This window comes from Mus caroli, unplaced genomic scaffold, assembly GCF_978045245.1.
Source record: "Mus caroli unplaced genomic scaffold, Mus_caroli_1 scaffold_19, whole genome shotgun sequence".
Classification (NCBI taxonomy): Eukaryota; Metazoa; Chordata; class Mammalia; order Rodentia; family Muridae; genus Mus; species Mus caroli.
Window position 1 is genome coordinate 56,526,980 of NW_028227274.1, and position 15,504 is coordinate 56,542,483.

Sequence of the window (15,504 nt, forward strand, 5' to 3'; positions counted from 1 at the left end):
GGTAAGAATTCTGAGGGGTCAGAAGAGAGGATTTCAGGAGGTTGTGAGAGATGTGGTACACCATTCCTGACATCCTATCTCTAAGGATCTCAGAGGAATCCCATAGCTGACAATTAACAGAGAATCACAACTGGCCCCGTTTGTCTGATATTTAGGCACAACGCCTTGTGATTGGTCTTGGTTCCTTGTCTTAGCCATGTTGCCTAAGCAAGTGCTGACCACTTTTCTTCATGTTCAGTGTGGCCACTGAGCCCAAGACACACTCATTCTCAGAGGAGATCATTGTCCTGTTTTCTAGCTGGTCTGTGTTCTCATCCTTGCCAGAGAGTAGGTTTTAAATCCAGCATCCAGGGTGATTTTTGTAAGAGCATATCACTTTTTAGCTCCCTAAATCTAACAGACAAATGTCTTCTTACTTGGTAGACAGAGAAAAAAAAAAAAAAAAACCAAGTGATAAACCTGAAAACAGATTCAGAGCAGTGCAGTGCCCTATGTCACATACATACAATGCCCTAGTCACATTCATCGGCTCCCCTTTTCTCTGATGTCTTTATAGATGCCCTGTGTTCACTCTACTCCACTCAAGATGCCCTGTGTTCTGTCTACTCCATTGCACGGGGCAGTGTTTCCTGCCTTCTTTCAGATTTGTTCTTTCACAGGCCAGTCTCCTGACTTCTTTGTAAGCTTACCTACCAGTCAGGCTTCTCCACAAAGGTTTTCGCACCTCCCTGGACAGAAAATGTGGTACATTTACACAAGGAGTACTACTCAGCTACTGAAAACAATGACTTCATGAAATTCTTAGGCAAATGGATGGAACTAGAAAATATCATCCTGAGTGACGTAACCCAGTCACAAAAGAACATACATGGTATGCACTCACTGATAAGTGGTTATTAGCCCAAAGGCTAGGAATACTCAAGATATAATTCATAGACCACATGAAGCTCAAGAAGAAGGAAGACCAAAGTGTGGGTGCCTCAGTCCTTAGAAGGGGAAACAAAATACTCACTGGAGGAAATATGGAGACAAAGTATGGAGCAGAGACTGAAGGAAAGGCCATCTTTCCTTCATTCCCATATATAGTCTCCAAACCCAGACACTATTGTGGATGCCAAGAAGTACTTGCTAACAGGAGCCTGATATAGCTATCTCCTGAGAGGCTCTTCCAGTGCCTGACAAATACAGATATGGGTGCTCACAGCCAACCATTGGACTGAGCACAGATTCCCCAATGGAGGAGTTAAGGAAAGGACTGAAGGAGCTGAAGGGGTTTGCAACCCCATAGGAAGAACAACAATATCAACCAACCAGACCTCTCCAGAGCTTCCAAGGACTCCATCAACCAAAGAGTACACATGGGAGGACCCATGGCTCCAGCTGCACATGTAGCAGAGGATGACATTGTTGGGCATCAATGGGAGGAGAGGCCCCTGGTCTTGTGAAGGCTCAATGCCCCAGTGTAGGGGAACGCCAGGCAGGGAGGCAGGAGTGGGAGGGAGGGTGGGTGAGAGGGAGGGTGGGTGGGTGGGGGAACACCCTCATAGAAGCAGGGGGAAGGGAATGGGATAGGGGGACTAGGGGGGACCAAGGAAGGGGATAACATTTGAAATGTAAATAAAGAAAATTTCTAATTAAAAAAAGAAAAAAAATGCTTTCGATACTAGCTCAGTCTAAACCCTCATCTTCCTCAGACTGGTCTCCAAGCCATATCTCTCCACAGAGTGCTTTCTGAAGACATTATTGGAAATACATGTTACTTCCCAATGCTACTGTCTCCAATTCCTGCTTAATCTTTCTCTCTCTCTAATGCATGTTATCAGGATCTAATACTCTTCTGCTTACTTTCTTCCTTTTCTTTTCTTTTCTTTTCTTTTCTTTTCTTTTCTTTTCTTTTCTTTTCTTTTCTGTTCTGTTCTGTTTTCTTCCTTCCTTCCTTCCTTCCTTCCTTCCTTCCTTCCTTCTTCCTTCCTCTCTCTCTCTCTCTCTCTCTCTCTCTCTCTCTCTCTCTCTCTCTTTCTCTCTCTTTCTTTCTTTTTTTTGGAGGATGGGGTAGTGCACAGTGCTAGGACTTGAACTTGCAACCTCACACATGCTAAGACCTCACTCCACACCAAACTGTACTATGAGTCCTTTTCTTTTTTGGGATGCTTCCTTCATTATGGTGGTTCTCAACATGTGCGCTGTGATCTCTTTGGGGATCAAGAGACCCTTTCAAGGGGGTTGCATATCAGATATTTACAGTAGCAAAATTACAGTTATGAGGTGGCAATGAAAATAATTTTATGGTTGGGGGGTCACCTTAACATGAGAAACTGTATTACAGGATCATAGCATCAGAAGGGTTGAGAACCACTGCCTTGGTAGAACCTAAAACCCATAATGGCAAAGTGTGACTTTAGCTTTCATTTTTAAAATATGGAAGTTGTATTCAAAGAGTAAGATTCATATCTATCAGATTCGGTCATTATTGTGTCACTGAGAGTCAACAGAAGTTGGCTCTCTCACAGAACTTATTTATATAATCTATTTTAATAATTTGGAAAAACACTATCCCTAGGAGCAAACACATTTAATTAATTATATAGTATATACTTGAAAGTAATGTAAATATATGTGCAATAAATTGTACAATATGATTATATAGTGTGTACTTTAATGTAAATATACATGCAATTAAATTATACAGTATGTACTTTAAATTTATATATATATATGCAATTAATCTTATAATATATACTTGAAAATGATGTGTGGTGGAGGGTAAAATTTCTCCATAGCCTGTGTATTTGAACACTTGGTCCCCAACTAGTGACACTCTTCAAGAAGGTTGAAGAACCTTTAGGAGGTGAGTCTTGCTATAGAAAGTGGGTCACTGAGGTGTGGGCCTTGCCTAGCGTCTGGGCTGCTGATGTAATGTGACTAGCTGCTCTAGTCCTGGCACTGTGCTTTCCCACTGAGATGGAAGTTATGCCCTGGATTTGAACCCTGCCTGCCTTAGACTGTGTTATGCAGGCATTTCATCTCAGCAACAAGAAAAGTAACTGCCACACATAGCTATGTCTATGCACTCATCTATACATATTTGCATGTATTAGGATGTGTCTAACAATGTCATAGCACAAAGGACTAGTAGGCTGAGAAGAAAGACTATTCAAAGTAGCATGGAGTTTGGATGCTACTGCTGATGTCAGCTGTCCTGTGCAGCTTGGATGCTGCTGCTGATGTTGGCTGTCCTGTGCAGCTTTCTCTCACAGCTTTGTGTCATGTCTTACCTTTGCAGCCCATCCTCCTCTTGCATGGCTTTTGTTTTATCTTATTTTGTTTTGTTTTGTTGTTTTTCTCTGCAATACCACTGTGACTTCAGTGAGGGTTAGCTTTTTATTTTATTTTATTTTATTTTTTAAAAACAGTACTATGGTCAAGAAAAAGTCTGTTAAGGACTATAACAAATCAAATACTTAGAAGTCCCACGTATGACTGCACTTACACCGTAAAATAACAAATGTGTGTCCTCTGACCAGATGTGAGCCTCCTCCAGTGCTTCATTCCCCTCCCGTTCCATGGTGACTGGAAGGTGATGCTCAGTAAACATTTTAGCTGGAAGAGACAATATAAAAATGCATGTATTCATAGTACTTTAGAATATAATCATGATACTAACAAAGATACAAGAACACAGAGCCTTTTGAGTGTGTGCTAAGGATTGAACCCAGGGCCTCACACACAGCAAGCACAGGCTTACCACTGAGCCTGTGGTAAGGGGCTCACATCTCCAGCTCTAAGGGGATTTTCTTTTTAAAAAATCTTGATTTGTTTCTTTGCACTTTCAAATCTGTACTGTTTTACCATATAAGTTATTGTGTAAATGATCTATAATGAATATCTTTTTCTGAAACTCAAACACAAATTATCTTATAATGGATATTATGTTATTCTAAGGAGTCGTAGATGTGTGGAGGACTGAGGACTCTCCTTGCTGATGTTGGCAGAGGAAACTTCCCAGGGAGGATTCAGGAGATTTCTCTGTGAAGGCTTTTCTTGAAGATGGCTGACTGTTTGTGGCTGATCTTAAAGTAAGGAAAATTACAGAGTGCTTTTCTCCCCGAAACATCAAAAGGTTTCTTTTTGTGGAAGAATTTGCTTTAGCAATCCACTGAGACAAATTCAAAATTATAATTGTCTGTATGCAGTGACACTCCCTTTGAAATATGTACAATTTATAGAGACTGTGTCTGATACTGAATTCTCAAAAGGTCAAATGCTGTTAATTACACATAATAACTAAGTTCAAGCTAATATATGTTTAATGGTCAATTAATGTGGCTCATAAATCACCATACACAGTATACACGCTTTGGGAAAATGACCCAGATTGATAGACATTTCTAGTTGTCTGTGTGGGAAACAAAACCGGCCAAGAGCTGATTTTTTTTAAGCCCAAAGATAATCCTGATGTAGTACATTGTATTTGCAAATATTTTATTTATTACCATATCAAATTTATCTGTGATGATTACACATATCAAGATTAAAATTAGAATTTAAAATTGGGACTTTAACATTTAAAATAGCTTTAATTTCCTGCAACTGCAAAGATAACTATTAATTATTTTTTTAGGATTGGGTATTATTATAATTATTGTTAGTGCATAGTTACTCAAAATAGCATAAGTACTAATTCAATAAGAACTAGTGAGATTAAAAATTACCCTTTCCTAGAAATAATCTTTCATAGAATTAATAGAGCTTTTGATTTTCTTTGAATTAATACCCATAAGAATGGATATTATTAATGATGACTGTGGTACCCTCTCCATTCTTTTATCATTATGATGTGAGCATTTGAGTGCAAATCATACATAAAATCAAAGTGGGGATTGATGTCAGCTAAAGAGTTTAATGAATTTATTTTTTCAAAAACGTGGTCAGTGAAAGAGTAATACCAATCAATGGAATAGATTGTCATGTAATCAATGGAATAGATTGTCATGTCTTATAGACATGATGGGCTGTTTGGCCAGTTTTACTTCTCAGGCTCTTTGCAGTCTTTTATTCTACTTAGTTCAACTCTATCTTCTCTGCTTTTGCTGTCCCCTGCTCCACTTGCTTCTCTCTCTCTCCCTCACTCTCTCTGTCTCTCTCTCTCTCTCCCTCACTCTCTCTCATCACTCGGCTGCATCTTCCCCAGCTGTGAAGGACTCAGCTAGCTGTCTTGACACTTCTACAGCTCCATCCACTGACTGGATATGCAGTCTCTGCTACTTCTTCATCCTTCACCACAGAAGAAAGCAAAGAAAAAACAAAAGAACAAGAAAGAAAGAAAGAAAAAAAACACACCATAGAGAAGCCATTTAAAGAACCTGATGTTGCTTTCCAGGAAAGACGCCAAAGGAGTGGCTCTAACTGACTCATTAAGACATCCTCCACTGCCTGCTTATGTAGCTAGGGAAGAAGGTTTTAGCCCATTCTGATCATATATCATGTGGAAATGAAGGTTTGTGTTTGGAGCAATCACAGGGACTCTTTTCCTAAGCCACCATGGCAGGTGCTCTCCTATGCCTACATAGAAAAGCTGGCAGGGTCATCTGAAGTTCAGTGGGAATTGTAACGGTCAAATGGCTGATGAAAACTGTTTGAAATAGGCTTGCCTTCAGGAGCTGAAGCAATCAGCTGTGATTGTGACTGTTGCATATTTTCCTGTAGGCTCTGGCAGCCTCAGAACAGCCTGGCTGGCTGGCTGGTTGACTGATAGATCCCCTTTGGCTTCAAGGCAGCCAAGGCAGCAGGGAGATCTAACAGCTGTTAATTAAGGAAGCTAGTGCTCCAGCCCACACCATCTTTACTTATACATGGGGAATACACATTAGGAGGCCTTACAACGAGGCTTAATAACTGGTCATTAACACTGGTGATGCTTTTAACAATGTTTCAATGATGCTCAGCCTCTGTATATCACAGACCCCCTTCCTCTGTTTCAACACGGTGTCCCTAAAACCTTTTCCTACTAAGATGTTATTATAATTCCAACCTGCCCTTTGGTATCCTAGATGAACAAATACAATAATTATTATGCTTGTTGCTTTGCCTTTTACATGGGCAAAACTTCTTTTTAAAATTATCAACTACATGAAAAATATCTCCAGCCTTCACACTACAAAAATTTCATCAGATGTCACCAAATGACCAGAAGAACTAGAACAACAACAACAAAAAAGCAAAATTAACTCGTGTCTTCTTTTAGCATCTTGTCAATTTCTATATACTAACACGCAAGTGAGAACACTGTTGTACACCAGTGTATGTGGCTTTTAAGAAACAAGTCCTCAGCTGGTCAGTGGCGCATCTTTAATTCCAGAAACCTGGGAGCAGAAGCAGGGAGATCGCTATGAGCCTGAGGCCAGCCTGGTCTACAGAGTTCGTTCCATGATGGTTGGGGTTACACAGAGAAACCCTATCTCAAAAAACAAAAACAAAATCAAACATGTTCATACCAAAATGTGACTCTAGAGAAGTCATCTTGAATGCATGAAACCGGACAAGTCAAGAACATACAAGTTCCAACTTCCCCGAGACAGGAACTCTAACCGAAATAGACTTTCCAAGTTTTTTTTATTTTGCTAAAAATGAGCTACATTCTGAGAACTATGTCATCCAGTGATGATTTTTGTATGAACATCACAGAACTTAATCAGTCCAATTTTACTGGTCTAGATTAATAGCTATACTTGATCCCTGGTATGACTCAGAAATGCAATAAACATGGATGTCTGACGTTGCTGCTGGCACTAGGACATTCTGTTCTGGGAAAAAAAAACCCTATAACTTGTGAGAGTATTCTCTAACTAAAGGTAACACCTTTAGGTAAGACTACTGGACTCCTGAAAAATATCCTGCTGTTACTGTGCAGAGGCCAACATGCCTGCATTTTTTTTTCAGTTGCACAGGGGACCAATGTGCCTCCCGTTGCTCAAAGGTCAGTTGTAACAACTATATAAGCTTGACATATAGTCATTTGTTGCCTTTATCGAGTTTGGTGTAGTGTTCATAACTGTATGTGATATGCTTTTCTCAAGCTAGTAAGTTTGTTTACATCCCCTTCAGAAAACCCATGTGCATGTTTTGCTTCACTGTTGCAATAGCTACGAAGTCACTGAGTGACAGCTACTTCTTCTGAGACCACCATGTCGTATGCAGTAAGAGGTGACTGAAACCTCACGGGAGATGATAAAACTTTCCCCTCTTGCTTTATCATTTTTAGCCTCCGAGTAACTGTATGCGTGTATTTACTTTTAAGGGGCCTGAGTTTGGCTATGTAGAGAGTGTGGCCCCGCCTGCTTCTTCCTGGTGGAGAGCTTTGCTTACTGTGATAATGAAGAGACATTTCAGATTTCCTTCTAACAGTCTGGCTACGGATGCTTAGCGTTAGCTGCTCTCTGACCTTGTAATGAGACGTTCAGTGACAAGGACAAAGGACCTCAGGATAGCATGAGTCACTCTTCTGCACTCCCTGTGGGATAATTGATGAAATTCGCTCTGATATTTCCCAGGAAGGCATGCCCAAATCTTCTACAATGGTGTTATTCAATGCATTTTTTGCAAACATTTCATTTAGAGCAATTGTGCTAACTTCTAGTTGACTGATAAAAAGAAGAATACAATGTTACTTTAGTTCTGTAGCCTGACACCTTAACAGTATTGTGGTGGGGTGAGCGTTGCTGAGTTTCAAATTGAAATAAACTAGAAGAAGGAGCTCTTTAATTTCAGTGCGGCAGAAAATCCCCGTTTGTATTGTAGACTGGTTTTCTAAGTTGAATACATTATTAGGAATGTTCTGAGAGTTTACTAATCGCTCTGCTTCATTTTTCCTTGTCTTCCTAATGGCAATTTGTATTCATTTGTTTCCAAAATAAGGAAAGATGTGATTCACGTTGTGTAAGAAGATACTAAGTGTTTTTAACAGAAACATTAACTTCTATATTTACATGTAAAATTAATACATCATTTGTGTTAGTTGCCTAAATAACCCCCGGCCATGCTCACATAGGCAACCCTATCCAAACCTGATTATGTCACAGAAAGAAAACAAATAAATAAATATCAAAAATGACTTTTGCAATAGGGGAAACAAAACCTAATTGAACTGCTATGAGGACACTTCTGTCACATTTGACTTCTGTGCAGACCTTTTAGAATTTTTGGTAAAAATACAGATGCTCTGTAGTGAACGAAAAATGTCATATTCATCCTCTTGGTGACAGTTGGCATCTTTGCTTATGTTGGGCATCCATGGGTATTTATTTTCAGTGTCTAGTTGAGATTCTTTCTAATGTTTACATTTCCTAACCAATTGCCAATATGCAAAATAACAGATATTCAAAACCCGTTTGTTTTGACATCATCCTTTCAGTATCACTTTTCACAATGCCTGCTTATACTATTTTATCCTTTGATACTTTCGTACATGTCTATAGTGTGTTTTGGTTATTTTCGTATCCCATTACCCTCTCCACTTCTATAGAAACCATTAGTTTTCCCCAACATATCTCCCTCCTACTGTAATGGGCTACTGAACTGTAGTGACACCTTCTTGTGGAAGTATTCTTAAGAATACTTAAAGTGCTAAAACTATCTTGAGTGAACTGGCCTCTAATCACATAGACCAACAAGAAACTCACTGGCCACATAGAGCAGCCAGAAATTTCTGTACAATATATCCCTGACCTCCAGGATATGAGAATAGTGTGACCACTTACTATCCCTGCATCTGTAAATGACACTTGTTTGCCACAGATGTCCAGGGCTGCCTTTCTGTGGTATTTAGTCTTTTAAAACTTGAGTAAATTGGAGTTGTAAATAAATAAATAAACTGCCACTCCCGTTAGGACAGCCCCACTGGCAGTGAATAAAGGCTCCGTATAACTTGACTTATTCAGGTCTCTTAGTGATTATTTTCCTCAGGGACCCCATACTCTACTACTATCAATATTTAGGTGATATCCCATAGAATCAGGGATCAAGTTTGCTTTATTTTATTTGAATTACTTCAAATGTCACGCATATAGTATATTCTCAATGAATTTTAATCACATTAATTTTTTCATTACACTTATTTATTTCTCTGTGTTTGTCTGTTCCTACAGTACATGTCTTCAGGTCCCAGGACAACTGTCACTTTCCTCCCACTGTGTGGATTCCAGGGACAGAACTCAGGAGGTCAGGCCTGGCTGAAAGTATCTTTTGCCACTGAGCCATCTCCCTGATCCAGAATCACATTTAATAGAACGGCCCAGAACTCTTAAAATGTTCTTGCTTACTTAATTTTATGTCAAACTATAGGCACAGATTAACTAATCTATAATCGCCTTAGCCCATATCACCTCCATTATTAACCTGATTGTTTAAAAAAGGAGAACTCTTAGAGTATTATAGCTTACCTTTCTCAGCTTTCTGTTTTGTTTTGTTTTGTTTTGTTTTGTTTTGTTTTTTTTTGTTTTGTTATTTTTGAGACAGGGTTTCTCTGGGTAGACTTGGCTGTCCTGTAACTGTTCTGTAGACCTCACTGGCCTTGAACTCACAGAGATCTGCCTGGCTGAGGGCTGGGACTAAAGACTACACTCCAACTCCTCTCTGCAATGTTAAGGAAAAGAGGGGAAAAAGCATCTCTGGGTCATGCTGTGACCACTGAACACGAAACATTCACCAGCAAGTTCTACTATCTGTTCCATACAGCCATGTATATGTATGTATGTATGTATGTATGTATGTATGTATGTATATGTATATTGTGTAGACATCGTATTTTAAAGTGGGACTTTAATGAAAATGTTTTGAGCTCCATAGAGAACATGATCGTGCCTGAATTTATAACTTGGTTCTTGTTAGAGGTGAGAAAGTGTCTAAATGTCGAATCATACATACTATAGATTATTTCTTTGAAACTTGGCAGGAGTCAGTGTGAGTTATTTTTATTTTTATCTTTTATTGAAAATATTTTTTTCTCATATAGTATATCCAGATTATGGTTTCCCCTCCCTCTACACCTTCCAGTTGCTCCCTACCTCTCCTTCTGTCTAGATCCACTGTCTTTCTGTCTTTCATTAGAAAACAAACAGGCAGGGCTGGAGAGATGACTCAGCATTTAAGAGCACTAGCTGCCCTACTGGAGGACCAGGGTTCATTTCCCAGCACCTACATGGCAGCTCACAACTGTCTGTAACTCAAGTTCCAGGGTATCTAACACCCTCATACAGATATACATGTAGGTAAAACACCAATGCACATAAACTAAAAATAAATGAATTATTTTTTAAAAAAAGAAAATAAAACAAACAGGCTTCTAAGAGACAATAATAAAATAAAACAAGATGTGCTCCAGCCAGTGCTAAGTCAAGTATCTCTTGGGTTTAGGGTGAAGGTGATACAGCAAAGAGGCTTATTTGAACCATATTGGAGCTGTGCTTGGAGGAAGGCTCTTGTCCGGGCCATGGACAGCAGAGCACCATGATGCATGCTGAAAGCAGTGAGTGGTTTAGTTTGGCAAGAATCAGCATGAACTAAAGGAAAGAGAGTTTGGGAGAGGGTGGGAAGTAATGAGTCTTATGATTGATTTAGTCTACCTTGCTGAGTGGCTGGCTGATGTCTTCAGATTATCCATTCCTTTCAACCATCACCGTATATTCTAGCAGCTAAAGAGCTTCTTTAATTCCTAGAAAATGTTTTAGGTCTCTCTTGAGGACCCACCAATAACTCCACTATCATTTTATTTCGTCTCTTGAGATGAGCAGACATAAATCTACTTAATATAAAGCAGTTAAATTTTAACTGCAAATAGTCTTAAAAGGTTCGTAACCTATAAATAATGTACCACTTGGCTTCCATAACTGCTAGAAATGGATTGAGTGGAAAGAAAAAAAAATTAGGTGAAATAATGATCAGTTAATATGGTGTCTGCTTTCCATTTCAATTGATGCTGTGGGTGCTCACAAAGATGAGAGAGTGTGGCTGACTCAGGGCTGTAGGCACAGCAGAAGTATGGGAGAGACAATTCTATAGTTTATCTTGTATTTGATAATGAATCAAATTATCCTACTGAGCTATTAGGGCTTTTACAGTTGTCTTATCACGCTGGGAATTTGTTTTGTTTTGTTTTGTTGTTGTTTAGTACAATATGGTTTGTATCTAAAACCGTGTGTGTGTGTGTGTGTGTGTGTGTGTGTGTGTGTGTGTAAAAGAAAAGTAGCGTGGCAAGGCTATTATGTGAGTCCTAAAGCTTCAATAGGATAATGCCCCCGAGAGGGAACCCATGAAAAACCGAAGTAATGACTGCACCAATGATTGCACTGCAGTTCAGTTTGGTGAGCCAGTGGAATGTGTTGGATCACTAACAGGAGTGTGAGTGAGCGCTTACTCAGAGGGACATAGATAACTCAGAAAGCAACTGCATAGCCCGGAAGCACATCTCAACAGGAGCGATGACTTTTGAAAGCTGCAAGCAGGGGAACTCTGAAGGTGGCTTGACAGGACTGAGAATGCTCCCTCTGAGGTTTTGCTGAGTCTCTGCCCCAGGCATCTGTTTACTCCTCTGCAAAGCTGGGAGGTGTCCTCGAGAATCTTCCAAGTTTCAAAGAGGCATCCCTCAGAATGGGAGACAAATCTTTGCCAATCATATCTCTGAGAGATGACTGGTTTCTAGAATATACAAAGGACTCAGAAAACTAAGTGTGATAAATAATAATGAAATACACATTAATAAACAGGGTATAAAACTAAACAGAGAGTTCTCAAGAGATGACACAGAAAAGACTGAGAAACACTTAAAAGTGTTTAACATTTTTTTGAGGCAAATATTGAAGCAAGCTTTATTAAATTCTAGCCAGGATAATGGCCTAGGCCAGGTTCATACCCAAGATTCCCAGAGTATGATATCAAATCACACTCAAGTGTTTAACATCTTTAGCCATCAGTAAAATGCAAATAAAACTACTTGGAGATGTCACCCAAGACAGAATAGCTGAAACAAATGACAGCATATGCTGGCAAGGATGAGGAGAAAGAGGAATATTTATTCATGTCTTGCTGGGAGTACAAGCTACTACAGCCAGTATGACATCAATGCAAAGTTTCTTCAGGAAGCTGAGAAGAGATCTACCACAAGATCCAGGTATTATATTCTTGAGCCTAAGCCCAAAAATCTCTGTATCTTGCCACAGAGATACTTGTCCATTTATGTTTATTGCAACTCTGTTCACAATTGGCAGAGATTAGAAACAGCCTAGATGCCCACCAAATGGTGATTGGATAATGGAAATGTGGAACATTTACACAACAAAGTATTATTCAGCTGTTTCGAGAAGAATATTATGAAATTTGCAGGTAAGTGGATGGAGCTTGAAACAATCACTCAGAGAAAACCCAGACCCAGAAAGAGAAACATTGTATGTTTTATTTTATATGTGGATATTAGCTTGTAGTCTTTGGGTATATGTGTTTCATTCAGAGCATCAGTAGTAGCTACGTAGTTGCTAAAGGACTAAGGAGTGGGGGGGGGGAGAAATGTAGGGTTATAAAGAAACACAAGAAGTTAGAATAGGAGGATTAAGTGGGAGGGGGAGGGAAGGATGGAGTAAGGAAGAGAATGTAGGGAGGGTAACTAACACTAAAGCCCCTTTAAAAGGCCACATGGAAACCTACTACTGTAGAACCTTCCCAAAACACATTCATATCAAAAGGAATTTAAATGGAGTTACCTTATAATAAGAAAAGCACTGCTTCAACTAGACATCACATGTCATCAAATAACACGCCCCTCCCCGGTGCCAGGAATGGATTACATATTTTTGAGTGACTGGTCTAAGAGGTTCAGTAAACCCTTCTAGCATTACCGACTCCTGCCAGTGCTTACCTGATGATAAGACTCTATCTACTGTTGGGGTTATCACTTACTTAGGTTATTGAACTTGGAGAAATTGTGCTGGTGCTCATAGAGAAGTTTGCCCCTTAGTGACTAGCATCCATAGTGCTGGAAAGTATTCTGTACACTACTGAAGGGGAAAAATAATCACCAACGCTACCCAGGTACAAACTCTGAGAACCACAATAGCAATTTGCCTGAAAACATATGTCCACCGGTACAACACCGGCACATGTGTTATGGGAATAATCAACCACTTTTTAAAAATTAGATTTGAGGCTTGCTCCGTTAGACCTATCTCTGACACTGTCAATGGGAACCTAAGACTAACTAGGTCACAGGTAAGGGAAAAACCTACTACCCCTATTCTATTACATAAGCCAAGCTATAAAATGACTCCTAATGACATATGTGCATTTCAACAGAGAAGTTTTTCTTGCAATATGGTATTATCAGAGATACCGACAACTGGGTAGTGGGCAGAGAAGGAGAATACTCAATGTGCAACACTACTCAAAATGTCTTTATTGTGCCCCTTTTCTCAAGGCTCAGGAGTCTAGGCTGAAGAGGAAAGGTAGAAAAAGGTAAGGGCTGAAGGCAGTAAAAGATTTCAAGGAAACAATGTTTCAGATATAACAGGACCAGGTGCACTGAGACAGGATGCAGAAGGTCTGTACAAATTCAAACCATTCACACACAATCCCAGCTCTGAGAAGATGCTGTTTGCATTTGATAATTGCTGGGAGAAGGAAAGTCCCTGGTTTTTTTTTGTTTGTTTGTTTTTTGTTTTTTTGGTTGGTTGGTTGCTTTTGCTCTGGTTTTGTTTTTGTTTGTTTTGGTTTGGGAGGTTGTTTGTTTGTCTTTTTATTTTTGTTTTCTGTTTTCTCAAAAAACTAGGAATGTGGATCACATGCCAGGGTAAGTCTCACATTTTTTTGAGCAGTTGGCCAGCACAAAACAGATTCCATGTTTTGTTTGGGGTTTGGTGCTTTTTGTTTGTTTGGTATTATTATTATTATTATTATCATTATTATTATTATTAGAGAAGAACATGAAATTGGGTGAGTATGGAGGGGAAAGGAGTTGGAGAAGGGGAAAGCTTATATTCAAAATATATTGCAGGAAAAAAATAAACTTAAATTTTAAAATGTTCCAAGTCTTCACTTTCCTGACAGGTTCTCTTTGGTTTGTCTCCTGAGCTGCTCCCTCCCTGCTGGAGGGGGTGCTTCAGTTCTGAGGAGACTGCTGTGAGGGAGGGCCCTGTGCACCCTGAGATTCTCTTCACAGTAGTAGACAGTTGCTGAGGGAGATGGAATTCCCTGACTGAGGACTCAAAGCTGGTACATTTTATATTCTCCAATGGATGGCCTGTATCCATGCACTTAGGGGCAGCTCAAATTGCACTTGATGGGTTATTTATTAAAGGCATAAAGTTGAGAAAGGTCATGTTTTGGAAAATATGAAGGAAGTTGGAGGGGAGAAGTTTGGGGTAGGTGTGATTATATTTCATTGTATATATGTATGAAATTCTCAGAATTAACGGGGAAATTAAAAAAACCACAACAAACCAACAAACTAGTATTATAGGTTCCTGAATAGTCTAATTTGTTGAGAAACACTGTTTTTGATATTTCAGAATCCACTTACACACAGACACACACACACGTGTGTGTATATTAGTATTTACTTCTTTTATTACGCTTTACTAAACAATGCTTGAAAATAATACTCAGTTTACATGTTTGTTAAAAACTTATTTAGTGTGAGCCTGTTCTTGTTACCACATAGATCCCAAAGAAGTTTGAGACTCTCTTCCTTCAAAGGTGTGAGCATCAATTTTCAAGGGAAAGTGTATAACATAACATGCTAATAAAACCTACAATCGGAGTCCTGTGAAACTAGCTGTGTAATTAAAGGAAAGAAGATTTCATGCCATATGTCGCAATAAGATAGTCTAATTTATGTAAGAATGTGTTATGAGTTATTATAGCCCATAAGCTAAAACATCCCAATCTAGCAGTCCTGAGGCTCTCGTGAGAGAGATAGGACAATGCTCTATTAGATTGGACTTTAAACATCTTCTAATGACCCATGTGTCATAGATTCATTCCTCAGAGTTGCTTTGCATGGGAGTGACTGAACCTTTAAGATATGATGTATGTTGGGAAGTCGCCGAATCACAGGGTGAACTCTCTCCCTTTTCCTCTCTTCACATCCAATCTATGAGTTGACCAGTTTTATCCAGCTTCATAGTTTTCTGTGATGTGGTGCCTCCCAACAGACCCAAGGCAAGAGGACTGAATGATCATGGGGCCAAATGGACATTTTCTCTCTGGACATTTTCTCTCTGCATGTTTATTATCTCAGTAACAAAAAGCTGACTGACACAGTGAGTGTACAGTTTCCCTTTATTCACGTGTTGATAATTATTTCTGTGTCTCTGGTGACATTCTTGTGGTTCCCTTTCCTTCCAACAACAATTTACTAGGAAGAAAGAGGGAAGGAGGCACTGCAGCTAAGTCACTGGTGTAAATTCTCAGCTGCCCCTAAACTGTGAGATATAAGTCTCTCTCCTTTTTCTGTTAGTAAAA